A 13,033-nucleotide genomic window follows, 5' to 3' on the forward strand; every position below is an offset into this window, starting at 1 on the left:
TTTCAGGGATAGTGTGTGGCAAGAACCAAGAGTGCTGAAGGAAGAAGTTCAAGCTTCTCTGAAACTATTAGCCAAAAATAAGTCTCCAGGAATTGATGGAATACTGTGTTATACAGGGTTTCTCTAGAGAAACAAAACCAGGACACTTATAATTTTATATATATGTAAGGATAGATATATACAGCATGAAGGAATATAACAGCTAATTTGTCCACACAGCGGTATGAGGGCTTAGTTCAACTCACTTCCATGAAACAGTAAATATGCTGGAAGTCCTTCAACTCAAAAGGGCTGCTGGTTCCAAGGACAAGGAAGCAGACAGCTGAGTCTTCCTGCAATGCAGGCAGTCTGGCTACAGGTAGCAAACAGCAGGGCAGGTCACCAATAGTCAGCCAGACAACAGGGTCCTACAGTCCCAAGGTCAAGGGATGTATACACCAGCAGTGTGGTGAAGCAGGTCTTGAAGGAACCTCAAGCTCTAGTGGCACAATCCACAGGTTGTGTGTCCATGGGTAGTGTAACTCATAAGTTGAGGCAGAGAACTAGCAGCCGTGCACTGGTCTGATCACTAGAGAGCAAGAGAGAGATAGGTGGGGATTGCCGAGCCATTTATCTCTTTGCCCTCCAATCAAACTGTCACCTTATTAATCCCACATGTTCCTATTTGCCAGGTTGGCACAATAAATCTACCTACCACAAATACCAACTGAAATGTTTTGGCAAGCTGGTGAAGCCTGGAAGTACTTACTCATCTATGTCAGGAAGTTTGAAAGACAGCTATTTGACCAACTGACTGGAAGACAGCCATATTTTTACCCATGCCAAAGGAAGATGACCCAACAGAATGCTCAAATTATAGAACAATATCATTGATATGACATGCAAGTAAAATGTTGCTGAAGATCATCCAACAATGGTTATGGCAGTGCATTGGCAGGGAACTGCTAAGGGTTCAGACCGGATTCAGATGAGGATGTGGAACAAGGGCTATCACTGTTGGTGTCTGAAGGATCTTGGCTGGAAGTAGAGAACACCAGAAAGATGTTTATTTGTGTTTTACTGACTATGCCAAGGCATTTGATTATGTAGATCATGACAAATTATAGATAACCTTGAGAAAAAATGATAATTCCAGAACATTTTATTGTGTTCATGTGGAATTTGTACATGGATCAAGCAGCAGTTGTGCAAACAGAACAAGAGAATGTTACACGGTTTAAAATCAAGAAAGATGTATAACAGGGTTGTGTACTCTCCCTAGACTTATTAAATCTGGTTTGGAACAAATAATTAGAGAAGCTGTCATATATGAAGAAGGTGGCATCAGATTTGGAGGAAGGCTTAGCAACAACCTTTGATATGCAGATGGCATAACCTTGCTTGCTGAAAGTGAGGAGGACTTGAACCACTTGCAGGTGAAGATCAAGAATTGAAGCTTTCATTATGGATTTTGACTCAGTGGGAAAACCAAAATCCTCACAATTGGCCCAATAGGTAACAATCATGATAAATGAAGAAAAGGTTGAAACTGTCAAGGATTTTGTCTTGCTTGGATCCACAATCAATGCTCATGAAAGCAGCGGTCAAGAGATCAAAAAATGAGTTGCATTAGGTAACTGCTGAACAAGATCTCTTGAGAGTATTGACAAGAATGGATGAGAGCTGTTGCTTAGGGGACATTGAGTTTATGCTACTGGTGGTGGAATAATTTGGGAAAGGGTATCACTAATGGTTGTACATCATGAAGAGTGCAATCAATGGCACTGAATTCCACATGTAGAAGTTGTCGAGCTGGAGAATGTTTTGTTATGTCTATTTCTGCCACAATTTTGAATAAGAAAAGCACCTAGGATATTACTTTGAGGACTAAGTGCACCTGACCCAAGCCATGGTATCCTTCATTGCTTCATATGCATGTGAAAATTGGACATTGAATAATGAAGAGCAAAGAAAAATCAATACACTTGAACTGTGGCGCTGGGGAAGAATATTGAAAGTATTATGGACTACTGAAAGGACAAGCCAATCTGTCATGGAAGACGTATAGCCAGAGTGCTCCTTAGAAGCAAGAATTGGGAGATTTCATCTTACATACTTTGGCCATGTTCTCAGGAGAGATTAGTCCCTGGAGAAGGGCATCATGTTGGGTAAAGCTGAGGGGCAGGGAAAAAGAGGAAGGCCCTCAATTAGAAGGATTGACACAGTGCCTGCAACAATGGGCTCAGGTACAGGAACAACTGTGAGGACGGCACAGGACTGGGTAGTAGTTTGTTTCGATGTGTGTAGGTTTGCTGTGTATTGGAACTGACTAGATGGCACCTAACAGCCACACAATATCATTGAAGATAGGAAGACGTACATTCAAGAAACTGAATGAACCCCAAATAGAATCTACCCCAAAGAAAACCATCAAAATATATCACAATCAAACATCCCAAAAGGAAAGGATCCTTAGAGTAACTGGGGGAAAACAAAAAGTTGCCTACAAAAGAGTCAATAAGATTAAAGGTCAAATTAATTCATCACAAACTGCCAAATCCCAGGAAAATTGACATATAGCCCCAAACATTACAATCTATATTACTTTCACTTTAAAACTCAGTGTTCATTTGCTACCATTCGTACATGACTAGTGCACAAAATAGTTGGATAGCAGATTTTTTTAAAACAATTGCGGCAAATGCAAAACTGATACATGAAAAATAGGTATACTATTTTTTTAAATACTCGCAAAAGTGGAGATAATAGAAAAATGAAATCTTAGATATTTATCACCCAATTTCAACATTCATTAACTTTAGTTTGTTCTTGCTTTATCTTTCTTCCCATACATTTTATTTTCGCCCCATTGAGACCAGAGTGAAAAAGAAAGCAAACAGAGGTAAAATTTAACAGTATATCAATCTGCTTTCATTTTTGCAAGTTCTTGGTAAGTTTGAAACTATTTCAAAGTAAAACACAAAAAACAAACTTAACACATATTTTTTTAAAAAAAGGAAAAGTATGACCGTAATGTATTTTAAGTAGGTATACTTTCTTCCAGGCTTTCCCAAAGGATCTATAAAAGTGATTGTTGCTTAGGGCAAAAGAAAGGAAAGACTTCAGGGGATTTATTAGACACTGGCTCAGAACTGACATTAATTTCAGATGACCCAAAGCATCACTCAGATCCGCCAGTCGGAGTTGGGGCATTCGGAGGTCAAATTACTAATGGAGTCTTGGCTCAGGTCCATCTGATAATGGATTCCCAAAACCAATTTTTGAGTGATTTCTCCAGTTCTAGAATGCATAATTGGAATAAGCGTAATAAGTAACTGACCGAATCCCTATACTGGATCCCTAACATGTGAAATAAGGGCTGCTATGGTAGAAGGAGACAGAGCAGGACTTTAACAATCGTGTGGATGACATATTCTCTGGAAACCAGTCGTCCTCTCTCCTCAGCCACTCCCATCATTACACAATGGGTTGTGAACAAAGTTGCCATAGTTCCAGGGCTTATGGGTTTATGAACAAAGTCCATGGGCTTATGAACAAAGTTGTCATAGTAGCAGGGTTGGAAATTATGCCTACACTCAGAAACATACACTTCCACTCACTAGGTGAAACATACACTTCCACTCACTATACCTACTGCAGAATATGCAGCACTGAGTCCTCAGTGTGGGTACCATTCCCCTTGGTGATCAGCCAGCGAGTAGGATGATTGCACTGGGCCACTTCAATCATGGGCGGTATTTTGTTCTTACTGGGACAAACATTTATTCTGGATACTGAGTTATCTTCCCTTCACACAATGCTTTTGCCAAGGCTACCTTCCATGGACTTGTGGAATGCCTTCTCTATCCATGTGCTTTGATGTATTTTTCTTGTATAGAGAAGCACAGAAGAGAGGCGCTCACACACGGGGACACATTAACTACAATGTTTTCTTCACAGTTCAATAAACTGTTTACAGATTAAACTGCTGGATGATCATTTGAGCTATCTAAAGCTTATTATATTTTAGTATGAACTAAATGAAAGCTAAAACATGCTTTAGAAAAATGCGCTGATTTCTGTATTGTGTGTACTGTATTACACAGAGGATTTTATTCATTGTGTGAATTATTTTTAATCTTTTCTTTCCATTTTAATAAAGTTACAATACTTTTTTTTTAAGTCTTCTCTTTCAGAGAGGCTAGTGGTTTCAAACTGCTAAGCTTGCAGTGAGCAGCCCAGAGAAGTAACCACTAAGCCACCAGGGCTCCACGGCCAATGTTAAAGGGCCTTTAATAATATATAAAGTTGAATATGCTAAGAATATATTTTTAAATACCTTTAATATTCAGATATAAGGAGACTTCGGAAAGATGGCGCTGAAGTTGGGTCACTCTGTGGGAACTTCCATTGAGTGAAATTTATATCTGCGGTGAGGAGGCCAGCTTAGGGGAGTGGAGCCAGGTCCTGGACTAGCAGCGCCTGGGGCATCTTTTGTGGGTCTCCCCACAAAAGCATAAACAGCACAGCTGTGCTCTCCAGGACACACGCTCCCCCGCCCCCCATTTCCTACCCCAGGGACCCAGGTGCCCAGCAACCAGAGCACCGCTCCCTTATGTTAATCCCTCTCCCCTCACCTGAGACCCATGTACCGTGTTTATCCATGCCCCCTGTGGACACCCCCACTCTCCATTCCCTCCCCCAGCTCCAATGACACACACATCATGGTTCCCAATTGATTCTTGCCCAGGTGATCCACGAACTACACTGCCTTGCACTCCCCCACCCCAAGTGACACACACATCATTCCCTGTCTATTGTTTCTCCCCCCACCCTCTCACCCCCACCCCCCGTGACCATTGAGCCAACCTGCCTTGCTTCCCCCAGCAATGAACACACCATGGTCCCCTGTTTATTCTCTCTAGTCCAGGTGATCAGAGTGCAGCATCCTTTGCCCTAATCTCTCCCCCTCTCACCTGAGACCCACACGCAGTGTTCACCTGAACCCCTGCAACAACCCCTCTGTGACCCAAGTGCCACATCTCCCTCCTCAGCAACCAGCCCTGCTCTCTGGCATTCCATCCCCCCAGCCTCCCACAGTTATACTCGCACCAAGCTTCCCCTCATATTCCAGCCTAGGCAACCAGAGCATAGCAGTCCCTTGCCATACCCTTCTCCCTCCTACCTGAGATCCACATGTCGTGCTTACCTATGCCCCTTGTGCTCACCCCCTTAGTGACCCACATCACACACACACACACACACACACACACACACACACACACACCCTTGGTCGACCTAGGAGAAGCACTCCCTTGGGGTTCCCAGCTCTGGACAACCTGCCCCTCTAGGGCATCACAAGGACATCTGCTTGGGCTTCATGAAACCCTGGACTCTGGAGACCACTGTGGACCACAGACCTGAATTCCAATTGGGATAATCCCCTTATAAAGATCCTCCATACCCTCCCAATAGCAAGGGAACAGCTAGGCCCTCCACATAGATATCCCCAACAATCCAGGGAGAGAGTCAGAGGCAGAGGCAGAAACATAGCTCAAACTCATAGTATATCTGGCTCCAGGTTGTAGGTAGATTAGGGTTCCTTTCCCAAGGAGAGGAATTGGAACTTGGCAGACAGCGTTACTCGGCAGCCTTCCCTGTCCCTGGCTAGGAAGCCCCACCTTCCTGGGGTGCCCATTATAATAGTCCTCTCTATCTTGGACTGTATGTAAGGAGTAAAGGGTCTTGAGCCATGTAGTAACCTGTTATAAATGGGCCATCTCTTATAAACACTCATAATTGAAAGGCTGCACACTCCCTACATAAAGTGCAGTGTCAACGGGGACGTGGTAGATACAATATACCCGTGAATTCCTGTGCCACCTCATGCTAACTCACTCCCCTTCCCTCAAGCAAAACACCAAGTCTGTGTGCTGCCAACCCACTCACTCTTCCTGAGCTGCCATTCACCAACTCGTGCCATGGGCTAGTCAAGCAGCTCCTTGCCACCGGCTCTAAGCATGGCCCCATGCCACCAGCTTTTCCTTCCCCATGACATACCCCTCTAAAAATCCCCAAGTCTGCTCCCTAAAAACCAGCTCTCCCTGAACCACCAGCTGCCCATGGCACTTGATCCCCATATTCCCAGTGACTTACCAAAGCCCAGGTGCAGCCAGCCCACAGGCCATCTCAAGCATTTCCCCCCATGCTAGGAGGAGTCCCAGGATAGACTACCACTTTAGGGCACCACAAAGACATTTGTATGATCTTCTGGAATGTCTGGACACTGGAGACAGCTGCAGCCAGCAGATCTTAACCCCTATTGGGACAATCCCATTGCCAAGCTCCTGCATACTTACCTAATAGCAAGGCCCTCCAGATAGATAACCCCAGCTTTCTAGAGAGAGACCCAGCCACAGTGAGTCAGTAGACTAAGCTTGAAACTATAGCATAGCTGTTCAAGGTAGTTCTTAGACTTTTTCCTATTAGCCTCTGAGATAGCAAACACAGAGCTTGTCCCCTGTGCTCTACACACTGCATTCAAAGTACCACCTCCAGCTCCACCAAAATGCCATGCAGGCTACAACCCACAGCAGCAGTCACTACAAGAAATCGAGAGAAACTAATTGCAATGTCTTAAGAGGACCTGAACTAGTGACATACATAGAAGAAGCAGACCTTGAACCTCCACAGACAGAAATTTTCAAAGCAGACTTTGAACCACTACAGACAGAAATCTTCAGACTACTGCTTAGAGTCATGCAGGATATGAGGGAATCAATACAGAAGAAGGATGAAAAATGAAGAAGCTTATGAAAACCTGACAATGAGTGCTGCTAGGAAGATAAACAATATCCATTTAATAGGGATGTCAGAGCAAGATGTAATGAAGAAATCAACAGCCAAAACAGCAAGGGAATTCCAGGAAGAAAACTTCCCTGATATAATAAAAGAGGGTATGATAAGCATACAGGAAACAGAAAGGACACCAATTAGACTGATTCTCAGGAAGAACATACCACGGCTTATAGTAGTCAAATTATCCAACTTTGAGGAAAAGGAGAAAAATCATAAGAGCAGGTAGAGAAAAATTATTCAGTCACCTATAAGGGTAGTCAAATATGAAAATGCTCAGGCTTATCATCACAAACCATGAAGAGGAAAGAATAGAGTGGAAGGAAAATAATTGTAACCCAAGAATCATCTACCCTGCCAAACTCTCCATCAAAATAGGAGGGGAGGTTAGAGATTTTCAGACAAGAAACACTTTAGAGAATACTTTTTTTTAAGCAGCACAACAAAGATCAATTTCCAACTCACTTTGGACCAATATCCAATAGAACACAAACATGAGACCAACGCATAGTGTAACATTATCTAGAAGTCATGCCACTGAAAGCAATGTCCAAGACATTTGCGGGCATTTTTTTTACTCATCAGAGGATGGAAGGCAAGTATGAATCCTCCACACATACACAAAGCACAGCTAAGGAGGCAGGTAGGAAAATACCTCACACAAAAGGTATGAGATGGCAGCAGTGAATTCACACATGGATGTGGTTACTCTGAATGTCAGCGATCTGAATTCAGCCATTAGAAGACAAAGAGTAGCAGACTGGATTAGGAAACAAAACCCATCAATCTGCTGTCTGCAAGAGACACATCTCAAGCTCGCAAACAAATACATGTTTAGGGTTAAAGGACAGCAAAAAGTATATCACTTGAATGGCAATCTAAAGAAAGCAGGAGTTACAATTCTAATCTCTGATAAAATTGATTTCAAGGTGTAGGATATTACAAGAAATAAGTATGAGCACTATATAATGCTTAAGAGAGCGGTAGACCAAGGGCCCATGAGCATAATAAACATATATGCGCCCAGTAAGAGTCCCACAAAGTTCATCAAGCAAATCCTTCAAAAGATGGGGCTAAAAAATCACAGGATCAACAATCATCGTAGGAGACTGCAATACACACCTCTCCAAGAAAGACAGATCAGCAGGAAAGTGACTAAGTAAAGAGACTACAGAACTAAATCTTACAATCAGATCTCAACCTGATAGATATATTCGGAGCTCCCCACCCAAATGCAGAAAAATACACATTATTTTCAAGCACAACGACATGTATTCAAAAATAGATCACATGCTTGGGTACAAGCCAAGATTAAGTAAATTCAAACATATAAAGGCCACATAGACTTCTTTTCTAAGCACAATGCCATAACGCTGGAAATAAACAAAAAAAATAAAAAGAATACAAGGCCAAATACATGAAAGCTAAATAACATACTTCTGAAAAAGGAGTGGGTTTTGGCCTAATAAGAGATGAAATTATGAAATTTCTAGAAACTAATGAGAATGAGAATATATCATACCAAAACATGAGATATAGCAAAAGCAGTCATCAGAAGATGCTTGATATCAAAAAATCTTAGGCAGTTGGAACAGAGTCCACAGAATAAGCCTTCTAATGGCAAAAGGAAATAAATTGTAAAAATTAGAGATTGGGAAAACTTTTAAAAATAGAAAAAGTCGACAGTAAAAAGCTGATTTTTTGACAGGATCAACAGAATTGACAAACTGCCAGCAAACCTAACAAAAGATAAGGAGTAGTCATAAATATCCAAGATGAGGAATGAAACAGGGGAAATTACAACAGATCCCAATGAAATTTAAAAATGAATTACACAGTATTACGAAAGGCTGTACTCCAACAAATTCAATAGCTTGGAGGACATGGACAAATACCCGGATAAACAAACCCTCCCCAAATTATCTCATATGAATGTCAACAACCTGAATAAAACCACCACAAGAGAAGAAATAGATAAGGTATTTAAGGAATCCTCACTTAAAAAAAGCCCCTGCCAAGATGGCCAATATCTCTAATGAACATGGATACAAAAATCCTGAACAACATATTGGTCAATAAAGTACAGAAGTATTTCAAAAAAATAATCCATCATGACCAAGTGGGATTCACACCAGGGATGCAGGGATGGTTCAACATTTGAAAAACCATCAAGATTATCCATCAAGTTAACAAGAAAAAGGACAAGAACCACATGAAAACATCAATAGATGCAGAAAAAGCATTTGACAACATTCAACACCCATTCCTAATTAAGACACTCAAGAAGATAGAATTATGAGGAAATTACCTCAATATATATAATATAATAAAAGCTATTTATGAAGACTGCACACTCAGAGGAAGTTAAAATAGATGAGTGGAACATACTAAAGATAAAACACTTGTGAAAGACTTCAACAAGAGAGTAATAATAGAGCTCACAGACTGGGAAAAGTATTTAGTAATGACATATCAGAAAAAGGGCTTATTACTAAAATCTACAGAATCCTACAAGCTTACCAAAAAATGCTCACTGATTAAATGGGCAAAAGAGTTTAACAAAAAATTCACAAAGGAGGAAACCAAATGACCAATAAACATATGAGAAAATGTACCCAATCATTAGCCATCCAGGAAATGCAAATCAAAACCCCCACAAAGATAGCCCAATTCAAAAAAACAGAAAGCAACAAATGTTGGAGGGGGTGTGGTGAGATAGGAACTCTCATTCACTACTGGTGATCTTGTAGATATGTACAGCCACTGTGGAAAGCAATTTGGTGATACCTAGAAAAAGATGGAAATCAAGTTATCATACAATCCAGCAATCCCACTACTAGCATATACCAAGGAGATATAGGAACAGACCACAACCAGAGACCTGCACTCCAATATTCATTGCTACACAATTTATAATCACAAAAAAATTGTACACAACCTAAATTTCCATCAATAGACAAATGGATTAGAAAACTCTGGCATATACATACAATGGAATACTACAAATCCCTAACACAGTGGTGAAACAATGAAATACCTCATCTCGTGGAAAGAGTTGGAGGATATTAAGCTGAGTGAAGTTAGCCAAGCACAACCGGTCAAGTGCAACATGAGTCCACTGAGGTAAGTTCAAACAGCAGAAGGGGCATAAGGGAAAATGTGCACAACACACAATACCCAGGGTGAAAACCTAATATTCTGGCAAGAGCCAGACCAAACCCAATGATTTACACATCATCAACAGGTTCAGATAACACCTGTGCTGAAAGTCATTTACTCCCCGCTCCTGAATATCCCTCATATGGGGGAAGAAAAATGACAGCAATGGAGGGTCAGGGCACTAAACAACCCACGGGGAGGGTATTGTTTATATCTCCACAGGAAAGGGAGAGGGAGAGTAGATCTCATTCTGGTAGTGCCAATCCTCAGCTCAAGACATGATGTTCTCTCCGTAGATGACCAGGTGCAGAAGACAGCCCTGAAAATACAGTTCGGGGAAAGCAGCTGGGAAGTGTAACAGCCCAGGGATGGGAGGGAAGCCACAAAGTCCCTGAGGAAACTCGATTGTAGACTTCTGACTCGGGGGGCGGGAGCAACACTTGGCACACCACTGAATTGGGTGGGGGTTACTCACAAGAGGTCACACTGAAAGTCTAAAGCATAAATGGGGGCGGGCACTAGGCTGCTCCATCCCAGAGTATGGGAATAACAATGTGTGCTTATAGGAGACTTGCCTTTTGGACACGAATGAGGCTCTAGGTCAGTGGTTCTCAACCTTCCAAATGCCATGACCCTTTGATACAATTCATGTGGTAGTGAACCCCCAACCATAAAATCATCTTCGTTGCTACTTTATAACTGTCATTTTGCTACTGTTATGAATCAGACGACCCCTGTGAAAGGGTCATTTGACCCCCCCCCAAAAGGGGTCACAATCCACAGATCATCTGTCATGATCTCTGCTAGACTGGTGGCTATCTGTATGTTTATGTTTGTGTGTTTTATCTTTTATTTTATTATTATGATTAATTTGGTTGTGGTTTTTGGTGTTTACATAAGAAATGCAGAATAGACAGTCTTACAGAGACAGCAGCTGGACCGACAGTTCCTGGGATCATGGAAAAGGTGTGGAGGTATGCGGGAAGCCAACAATGACAAGTACAAGGGAATAGCAAGTGTTCTAAAATGGACCATGAGGAGGCTGTAGCTTTTCTGGGCATGTTTGATCAATTGAATTGTATCTGAGAGGTGAACAACAGGCAAATATAATAGTAGGGGAGAAGGGGGGGAAACCCCAATATATTGATATAGATATATAATTACATATGTATGAAGATGTGTGTATTTGTTTATATATGGAGATATATGTAAATGCAACAAGGAAGCAGATGGACTTTGGGCCTCTACTTAAATCTTACCTCAGTACAAGAGTGATTTTTTCTACTGATGTGGCACCGCATGATACCCGCCTTCCCGACACGATCGCTGAAGACAAAATGGGTTCATAAGCAAATTGGTTCAGGGAACAAAACTGATGGAGTAGCCTATCCCGACACAAACGCTGAAGACAAAGCAGGTGCATAGGCAAATGCAGTGAAGAAAGCTGACGGTGCCCTGCTGTCAAAGGATATAGAATCTGGGGTCCTATAGGCTGGAAGATAAACAAGGGGCCATCTAACTGAGAAACAACAAAGCCCACATGGAAGAAGCACACCAGCCTGTGAGATCAGGTATCAGGCATCAAAGACAAAAAAACAAAAATCATAGCATTGTGAATGAGGGGGAATGCGGAGTGGGAACCCGGGGCCCATCTGTGGGAAATTGGACATCCCCTTGCAGAAGGGCTGCGGGGAGGAGACGAGCCAGTCAGGGTGCAGTGTAGCAATGATGAAACATACAATTTTCCTCTAGTTCTTGAATGCTTTCTCCCCCTACCCCACCCCCTGCCACTGTCATGATCCCAATTCTACCTTACATATCCAACTGGACCAGAGGATGTACACTGGCACAGATAGGAACTGGAAATACAGGGAATCCAGGACAGATGAACCCCTCAGGACCAGTGGTGAGAGTGGCGATAACGGGAGGGTGGAGGGAAGGTGAGGGAGAAAGGGGGAACAGATTACGAGGTCTACATACAACCTCCTCCCTTGGGGACAGACAGTGGAGAAGTGGGTGAGGGAGACGTCAGGTGGTGTAAGATATGACAAAATAATAATAATTTATAAATTATCAAGGGTCCAGGAGGGAGGGGGGAGTGGGGAGGGAGGGGAAAAATGAGGAGCTGATACCAAGGGCTGAAGTAGAAAACAGGTGTTTTGAGAATGATGATGGCAACATATATACAAATGTGCATTACACAATTGATGTATGTATGGATTGTGATAAGAGTTGTATAAGCCCCTAATAAAAAATAAAAAACTGATGGTGCCTGGTTATCAAAAACTGTAGCATCTGGGGTCTTAAAGGCTTGTAATTAAACAAGCAGCCATCTAGCAGGGAAGCAACAAAACCCACATGGAAGAAGCACACCAGCCGGTGTGGTCATGAGATAGAGAGGAGAAGAGGTATCAGTAGTTCAAAAAACACACAGCCAATTTGATATGAAGAGGAGTGGGTGTCCACCACCAACCAGTTGGACAGTCCCTCTTAGACAAGACTCACAGAACGGAGGATAAATCCAGTGTGTGATATGGCACTGATAAATCACATAACTGTCCTTTAATTCTTTAAGATTTCCTCCCCTTACTATTAAGGTGCTTATGTGATATACCTCATTAATCGTGCTAGATTTGCGTACGTTCATTTGTACATTCAGTCTGATTTACCATCAGTTCATGGTAGTCAAGATAGATGACCCCTCAGAGACAGTGACAGGAGTCAGGGTTTCCTGAGAGTATGGGAAATGAAGGGAGGGGGAGAAGAGGGGAGAGGGGAGTTGATGGACTTGATGATGGTATAACCCCACCTGATGGGACTGACCAAGAAAACTGTTTGGGAAAGGACGGGATAAATTGAAATGAGTAAGCTATGTCAATATAAAATATATTATTTTTAAAATTTCAGATATGATGGTAAAGTGCAAAATGCAAAGCAAATTCACCAATATTAATGTTCTTCTTTTATAGTCTCATGACTCCTCTTTTCCTCACTGTGATAATTAGGCACAAATCCCTCTCTCCTCCAGGATTACACAATA

Source organism: Echinops telfairi, unplaced genomic scaffold (genome assembly GCF_000313985.2).
Source record: "Echinops telfairi isolate 266 unplaced genomic scaffold, ASM31398v2 ScPeMD7_17;HRSCAF=63, whole genome shotgun sequence".
NCBI lineage: Eukaryota > Metazoa > Chordata > Mammalia > Afrosoricida > Tenrecidae > Echinops > Echinops telfairi.